The 247-nt window shown below is 27.9% G+C and overlaps 1 protein-coding gene across 1 annotated transcript in view; it reads right to left on the reverse strand.

The window, feature by feature from the left end:
• LOC107752910 (titin homolog) overlaps window positions 1-247 on the reverse strand; it is a 31,419-nt gene that overhangs the window by 4,023 nt on the left and 27,149 nt on the right. The gene's annotated exons all lie outside the window — the stretch shown is intronic.

Genomic DNA, 247 nt, shown 5'->3' on the forward strand with positions numbered 1-247 from the left:
AATATCTCCTTTTGAAGTGGACTTTGAACTTTGTAACTTTGAAAATCTTTTTTATGCTCAAACAGCAACATTAGACTAACTAAAGTTGAAAAAGTGAAAAAGCATAATAGATAGGACCCCAGCACATAAGCGCACAAGATTTTTTAATATTCAAATTAACTTAGTCAGTCTTCCTACATCATAGAACTGCTTAAATATTTCTATAGATAATAAAGTATACTTTACTGTAAACTTAAAATATGTTGTT

Source organism: Sinocyclocheilus rhinocerous, unplaced genomic scaffold (genome assembly GCF_001515625.1).
Source record: "Sinocyclocheilus rhinocerous isolate Xijiao unplaced genomic scaffold, SAMN03320098_v1.1 scaffold1252, whole genome shotgun sequence".
In the NCBI taxonomy this organism is placed as follows: domain Eukaryota; kingdom Metazoa; phylum Chordata; class Actinopteri; order Cypriniformes; family Cyprinidae; genus Sinocyclocheilus; species Sinocyclocheilus rhinocerous.